Below are 7,469 nucleotides of genomic sequence, written 5' to 3' on the forward strand. Positions count from 1 at the left end.
CTATCTGGTCAAGATGAATAGTTAGGTATTTTGGTCCAGTCATGGACTAAAAGGGTGATGTGTTTGTCTTTGAGTTCAAGAACATACCTTTTCAAATTTGTAAATTGGATTTGGAGGCAGTGGCTAGCTAAAGGCAGTGGCTGTATTGAGTCAGGGAGCCTGTGGTGTGGCTAAAGCCAGATTGTGTGGTTAAATCAGGACATGCTTGCTGTTCAGTAGGGACCATAAGGAAGTTAAAAATGGATATTCAATGAGATAGAGAACTTTCAAGCATTTTTGATAAAAAGACCAGACCTGAATAGAAAATTTGAATTTCAAATGCAAGACTCAAGGGATTCATAAAAAAGGTAAATGGGAAAGGGAAATCATAAGGGACTAAGGTTAAACTTTTTACTTTTCTACATGGGAAAATAAGACCTTTCTCATTATTAGGGTAGTTAGAAGGTGTATATATAAACAGAGAGTACAGGTGTGAGTTGAATATGAAGGGATGATATCTAAAAAATAATGAGGTGATTGAGGAATGTACTAGGAGAAATAGAAAGGGAGAGGTAGAATGGAGTAAAATATCTCACATGAAAGAGGCAAGGAAAAAGCTTTTACAGTAGAAAGGAAGAGGAAGAAGGTGAGGGAGAGTGAGTGAACCTTGTTATCATCAAAATTGGTTCCAAGAGGGAGTAAGATACTCATTCCAATGGATATAGAATTCTACCTTGCCCTATAGGAAAGTAGGAGGGGAGAGGATTAGAGGAGTGAGACTGATAGGAGGGTGGGCAGAATGAAGAAGGGGATAATCAGAAACAAAACACTTTTGAAGAGGGTGAAAGGAGAGAGAGAATAGAATAAACCTGCAGGAATATGGTGGACAGTTAGCAAAAGAAACTGTGAAAAAATTTAGAAGTAAATTTCTCTGATAAAGGCCTCATTTCTCAAACATATAGAGAATTAAGTCAAATTTTAAAAAATAAGAACCATTCCCCAATTGATAAATGATCAAAAGATATGATTAATTTTCAGATTAAGTAATCAAAGCTATCTCTAACCATATGAAAAATTACTCTAATTCACTATTGATTGGAAAAATGCAAGTTAAAACAATTCTGAGGTATTACTTCATACGTATTAAATTGGCTAATAGTACAGAAAAGGTAAATGACAAATGTTGGAGGGACTGTGGGAAAAAATGAGACATTAATGCACTATGCAATTTGGTACTATGCTCAAAGGGCTATAAAACCATGCATAGACTTAGCAATACCGCTACTAGGTCTGTATCCCCAAAAGAATTCTAAATAAAAGAAAATGACCTTTATTTATTGTAGCTAACTTCTGGGGTAAAAAATTAGAAATTGAGGGTATGACTATCAATTGGGGAATGACTGAACAAGTTATGGCATGTGCTTATAATAGAATACTGTTGTACTACAGGAAATGATGAGCTTGCAGAAAAACCTAGAAAGACTTAAATGGGTTGATGTAAAGTGAAATGTACTGGGTACAAAGTAACAGCAATGTCGTAAAATGATCATCTGTAAAGGACTTAGCTATTCTCAGCAATACAATGATCCAAGACTACTCTGAAAGATGTAGGTTGGAAAATGCTATCCATTCTCATAGAAAGAACTAATGGTGTCTGAATTACAGATTTTGAAGCATGCTTTTTATTACTTTATTTTTCTTGGGGTTTTTGTTTTGTTTTGTCTATATTTTCTTCCACAACATATTAAGAACAGGATGAAAAGGGCACCTATGCAAATAGGGCTTATGTTCTTGTGTAGGGAGATGGCACACCAAAAAATTGAGAAAGCTCAAAAGTCAGCAGCAGCAATGGTGTGGTTCAGACTTGATGCACAGATCAGAATTTCATTTCCAGAATCTAGTCCTGCCTTCAGAGAGATAATAACCAGGATAGGAAGCCCAAACAAAAGGGGAACCTACAATTCAACCACTTTAAGCTAGCATAGCTTTTCAGGAAGATGATAAAGGTTGAATTCAGTCTACTCTTTTTCAGATCCAAAATCAAGTTAGGGACATAAAGAGCTTAAAACAAAGGGCACAGCAATCAGATTTTGCCCTGAATCAAACCATTCTGGGAGCATCAAAAACTTCTCAGAGATTAAGTTCCAGTGCAAAATCTTCTGATAACCCATGACAAACTCTTTAGACCATGGTTACGTCAGAGAACTCTGGTGAAGTCTCTAATTTCATACTATGTGCAGTGATTCTTTGGGCAGAAACACAGTAAAAAGGAATAGATTTCTTTAATGTATTACTGAAATCCATGAAAATTCCTTTTAACAGCAAACAAGCAAACACTGGCCCTTCTTCAAGATTGGATGAAGAGGAAATGGGAACTTCATAGGGACTAGAAGAGACATCTTTTTTTGGATGGCAAAGTGAAGAGAGTTCAGCAATATAGATTCTGTTTTGGAACATAATGATAATAATGTGTTCAATTATTGTTTCAGTTGTTTAAAATGTGGTACTAATTAGTTCACAGGTTCTATTCATTTGTAAATGCTCAACTTTTCTGTTTCTCTCCAGAGAATGCATTTCTAAATTTCTGAATAATTTCGAATGTCATTAGTAAAAGACAGTATTGAAAATTAAAAAAAAAGATGGATATTAATGAGCAACTCTGAGGTAAATAAAATCATAGCATAATATATAACCTTTCTGCACAAATGACAAAAATTTTGTATAATCAAACTATTTTAAAATATGAGTTCCTATAAACTTATGCTGGTAGAAAAGTGAACTTGATAAAGAACTTTAAAGGATTAAAGCATTTATTTCAGAACTTTGTGGACCCAGAAAAATTAGGCCCACAACCAAACCCACGGCAGTGAAATTCTGTTTTACTTTAGGTAACAACACTATAAAGTGATGGAAGCAATTGAATAAGAAGGAACCATCATTTACCCAGTTATTCTGTCTCATCAGTATCAATGTGGTAAAGGGACATCATTCCACCATTATTTTAAAAAGTGAAAAGTTGGAGAATCAAATTACATTGCACAATTAGGCAACTTCCCTGGTATTCATTTCATTATTATTTTTAATCTTCTATAGACTCTCCTGGCTCTGGATACCTTTTTTTGTATTTCTGCCCTTAAATTTTTATTCTGGAAGTTTTATTCTATGTACTCGGGTTGACTTATTTTACTTTTTTTTTTTTCTCCCCTCATATTATGCCTTGTCTCCTTGGACCTAAGAAGGGTTTACTATTTCATGTCATTCATGCCTTTATGAGTTTGTCTAATCACTAGCTTGTGTGCTTGCCTATTCCGAGGTATGATGCAATACTCACCCACCTGCCATAAATGGCACACATACAGAAACAAGGGGGCGGGGGGATGCGGGGGGGGTAGGGGCGGGGGGGGCTGGGCTGAAGAGCCCCAGTGCACAGGCGCGGAGGCGGGGCGAGGGCGGGGTGGAGCCCAGATTCAGGAGGCTGCTAGCCGCGAGCTGTGCCTGATTTCAGTGTGTGCTCCTTGTCTGCAGGTCTCCTGGATATCTGCTGCCCCGAGATTCTGCCCCGCCATGCTTCCTACAAGCTGGTGCTGATCCGCCATGCAGAGAGCTCCTGGAACCTGGGGAACCACTTCAGCGGCTGGTAGGACGCGGACTTGATCCCCGCAGGGCACGAGGGAGTCGAGCGCTTTGAGTTGCTGGCTATGAATTTGATATCTGCTTCACCTCTGTCTAGAAGAGAGCAATTCATGTCCTTTGGAGAGTAGTAGATGCCATTGACCAGATGTGGCTGCTTGTGGTGGGAACTTAGCGCCTCAATGAGTGGCTCTCAGAAGGTCTGACAGGCCACAACAAAGCAGAGACAGCTGCTAAGCAATGGTGAGGCCCAGGTGCAGATCTGGGGAAGATCCTTTGACATCCTGCACCTCCAATGGATCCTGACCACCCCTTCTACTGCAACATCAGTGAGGACCGTAGCTATGCAGAGCTGACTGAGGATCAGCTGCCTTCCTGTGACAGCCTGAAAGACACCATTGCCCATGCTCTACCCTTCTGGAATAAGAAAATTGTTCCCCAGATCAAGGAAGGAAAACATGTTCCCATTGCAGCCCATGGCAATTGTCTTCGAGCGATTGTCAAACATCTTGAGGGTCTGTCTGAAAAAGCAATCAGGGAGCTGAATTTGCCCACTGGCATTCCCATCCTGTATGAGTAGGACAAGAATCTGAAACCCTTCAAGCCCATCAAGTTCCATGAGGATGGAGGGACCGTTGGCAAAGTCATGGAGGCTGTGGCAGCCCAAGGCAAGGCCAAGAAGTGAAAGTAGGCCGCCAGCAGTAGCCAGGTCCATCCCTTCTCACTGTCCCCACCTCATATCTCCCCTGCCTGCTCCACTCACTGACCATCGCCTTAGTGATCACAACACGTAGCTGCAGGTGGAGGACCAATGGCTCCTTTTCTCATTGCCTCCCTGTTTCAGAGCATTTCTTTTCTCTCTTGTTGCCCTTCCCCTAGGCCACAATTATTCAGAATGCTTCCTACATAGTTTGGCTCAATAAGGACCTGGTTAGGGGTTAGGGATGGGGACATAGTAAGAAATGATCAATGTGGGGAGTTGAAAGAAGCAATTGGTCCAGTTATTTCTATTAGCCTGTCCTGCAAGTTGGGCTCTCAGGGACTGTTGTAGGAAGCTGCCTATAATTTAGGTGGTTATTTAACAAATCATGAAAGTCTTATTTCTTCCCTAATCCAAGAAAAATGGATTTGGGAGGTTGAGATTATGTCCTAATGTTTACTTGTCACATTTGCTTTCACAAAAGACCCTTCTAGGCTGGTTGTTAGTGGCTTTTGAAATTAAACTGTCCTTTTTAGTAGTCATCAGAGATTTCAAGCTGTTTCAGAGAAGGGAGAGTTCTTTGATTTCTAAGGGGTTGGCTATCTCATTGTGTTTTATAGCCCAACTGTGTTCTGTGACAGTGAAATGCCTCTAGATTATGTTGAAGTGTGTCTGTGTCCCATTGCCTTCCACTCTATGTCCAGCCACCTGGGTCCTCATCAGTTTTAGCATAATTGTACTAACCCCTCATCCCCCTTTTGTTTTTCACTATAATAAAGGGGTAATGTGCAATTAAAAAAAATGGAGATGAGACAGCTGACATATTAAGTTCAAAAGACATGCCCTTCTTCAACTAGTAATGTGTTTTTTTCAGCTTGTAAATGAATAAAAGACTTATGATTAGTTGTATCATAGCTATTTTCTCTTTCTGTTTACTTATACCTAGACTGAACATTTTATCCATGCTTGAATTTTCAAACTTTGCTTCTATCCGGATCTGCCTGTCTTTTAGAGGTCTCTGGATACTGAATCAGAGTACCTATGCCGCTTCAGAATTGTCCTACTTCCCTCTATTTTAACCTGGCAGTTCAAATTTTGACCTTTGTGTCATCTCAACATGATGTCCTTTTCATCATCTATTCTCTTGTATTAACTTGTCAGCAATCAGAATTATTATGAAAAATCAACCAGTCAACAACCATTTTTTAACAACTTATGTACTAGACATTGTGCTAAGCACTAATGATAAAATACGAATTAAAACAAAAAAAAATCCTTCCCCTCAAAGAAAAATAATTTCGAAATTAGGAGACCTCAATGGAAGGAGGCATACAATGCTAAACATCTTATATAATTATTATCATGGGTTTTTTTTTCTTTCTCTTCTTCCCATTATAAACATGTAATCAATCAAAATAAATTTCCACATTGGACAGTTCTCACTTCCCCCACCAAAAAAAAACCTTTCTCATTCTACATTTTGAGTACTTCATCTCTTCATCAAGAGGTGTATAGTAGGTTTTATCACCATTCCTGGATTCATTGTTGGTCATTGCAATGATAAGAAATCATCATTAGAGTATTCTATTACATCTATGTAATATGCCTGTAAAGCCACACAGAAGCAGCCTTCCAGAAGACTGTACGTGGCTTTACAACGCCATAGCTAATATTCATCTATTCTCCAATTTATGGGCATCCCCTCAGAGTCACATTCTTTGCCACCACAAAGAACTATAAATAATTTTATACATCTTTAGAGTTTGTTTTGCCTGGTGCTAATCTATCCTTAATCTAGTTCTGCTCAAATGTATCCTCCCATCTTTTCCCCTTTCCCTGCTGTTTCTTTATTGAATGAAACATATTTCTTTACCTAGTTGCACGTGTATTCTCTGTGTGTGTATTCTTCCTTCTTTTAATCATTTTAGATTTAAGTTTCAAACTGCAGCTCTTGTTCTCCAATCCCTCCTCCTTGTATTGTCTTCTTGCACATGCTGATTTTGTTAAATGATTTTCTTTGATATTTCTTTCCTTTCCCTCTCTGCCCTGCCAGTATATTTCTCTTCCTTTGTTTTTCTGTCCTTTTCTTAAGACTATCAAGATATAAAAGAAACACCCCCCAGGTCTTATTGAATTAGACTTCCCCTATGACTTCTGCTGTTGACAAGGTTCTAAGGTAATATATGAAATAACTCCCTGTGTTTGAATGAATGCATGTTATGCTTTGTTAGCCCATCACTTTTCATTCATTTTTACCTTTTTATGCATCTCTTCATTCCAATGTTCGAAATAAGAAGTTTCTATGCAGCTCTGGTCTTTTTATCAGGAATGCTTGTTTGTACATCCTCTATATCATACAAAGTCCATTTTTACCCATGTAGCATTATATACAATTTGGGTTAGTCAGTCAGACAATAAACATTTATTAAGCTTCTACCATGTGACAGGCACTATGCTAAGTGTTGAAGAAAAAAGAAAAGCAATCCCAGCCCTCAAAGTGCTTAAAATCTAAAGGAAGTAACCAAAGCAGAAAAAAAAAAACCTGAGTAGAGAGGTTGGCAGGGTGGGGAGGGATTAAGGGGTTGGGGGGATAACCAGGGTGGAAAAGTCTAAGAAGTTCCAAAATAGTGCAGCCAGGTGAGAAAAAAAGTAATGAATTCTTGGCTACAAGTTCATTATCTTTTGACCTCTGGAATACTATATTCCAAGTTCTCTGCTTCTTTATAATGGTGGTTGCTAAATCATATAAATTTCTGACAGTTGCTACATGATACCTGATTTTTTTTTCTAGCTTCATACTGTATTTTTTTTAATTTTGGTGTGGAAACTCTTTATTTATAAAGTTTCTGGGAGTTTGCATTTTGGAGTTCATTTCAGAAAGTAAACAGTGAAGCCTTTCTATTTCCACTTAGTCCCTTGGTTCTAAGAAATCTGGGAAATTTTATTTTAAGATTTCTTGAAAGACCATGTGCATATTCGTTATTTTGGTTGTGACATTCAGATAGTCTAGCAATTCCTAATGTTTTTTTATCCACTATTTTCCAGGTCAGTCATTTTTTGCTATGAAATACTTAAAATTCTCTTCTTTTTTGAGCCTTTTTACTTTAATATTTCTTTTTGCCTTATGAAGTCATTGGAAGATTTTCCTCCCACTATAATT

At 38.2% G+C, this 7,469-nt stretch overlaps 1 pseudogene; it reads left to right on the forward strand.

Annotated features, from left to right (window-relative positions):
• Nucleotides 1–4,294, forward strand: part of LOC138170923 (phosphoglycerate mutase 1 pseudogene) — a 5,346-nt pseudogene extending 1,052 nt beyond the window's left edge.
• The last annotated feature ends 3,175 nt before the right edge of the window (nt 4,295–7,469 follow it).

Source organism: Petaurus breviceps, unplaced genomic scaffold, assembly GCF_028583685.1.
Source record: "Petaurus breviceps papuanus isolate PSGF00001 unplaced genomic scaffold, PetGlider_PUasm1.0 40, whole genome shotgun sequence".
Taxonomy (NCBI): domain Eukaryota; kingdom Metazoa; phylum Chordata; class Mammalia; order Diprotodontia; family Petauridae; genus Petaurus; species Petaurus breviceps.